This window comes from Staurois parvus, unplaced genomic scaffold (assembly GCF_062004578.1).
Source record: "Staurois parvus isolate SC_StPar_1 unplaced genomic scaffold, SC_StPar_1.0 ptg000388l, whole genome shotgun sequence".
NCBI lineage: Eukaryota > Metazoa > Chordata > Amphibia > Anura > Ranidae > Staurois > Staurois parvus.
The window spans coordinates 4,142,723-4,143,473 of record NW_028318184.1 but is presented as its reverse complement, the minus strand read 5'-3'; positions in this window follow the sequence as shown (position 1 = coordinate 4,143,473).

The following is a 751-nucleotide window of genomic DNA, read 5'->3' as shown; positions in this document are numbered from 1 at the left end:
ATTGCACCTGCAATCAGTGGATCCTGGGTGCAAAGTCAGGCTCCTGCAAACACATCCTCCAGTCTTCTTTCAGTTAGAAAGCTCATAGATTTCATGGACCCTCAGTCCATTGAGAACTACAAGCCGGCTGCCACGGTGGAAGATGGGACTTGTACTTTATTCATTCACAAATCTCTGCATGAATGACATGGCCGTGCAGGTGGGATCCCACCACCAATATAAAATGTGCCAGCAGCTGTGGGGGAAGATGAACCCCTGCCTGTCACAAAAGCAGGGAGGGGGGTCTAGGGGAGTGAAGGTTTTCAGTCCTTAGCAACACATTACGCCCTATTTAAAGAACAGGTTCACCTTTTGGTTAAATTTTACACCCATATTCAGAGGTGTAATATGCAGTGGCGTCCCGAGGCAGGTGTGGTCCACACGGGGTGACACCGGACCTGCTCCACAAAAAGGTAAGTTGGGTGACACCGACCACACGGGGGTGACACTGGACCCGCTTCACAAAAAGGTAAGTTGTAAAGCAAGCTGACGATCCCCGCAGGATGGATCGGATCCATCCTGCAGGAATCGTCGGCTTTCTTTACAACTTACCTTTTCTTGGAGTGGGTCCGTTATCACCCTGTATAGGTTGCATGCCGACGATCCTGCGGGGATCGTCGGCATGCAACCTATATGGGGTGACACCAGTGTAACGACAAGATGTATCTCCCATGTAGATGTCCCCCCCCCCCCCCCCCCCCCCCCCCCGCTA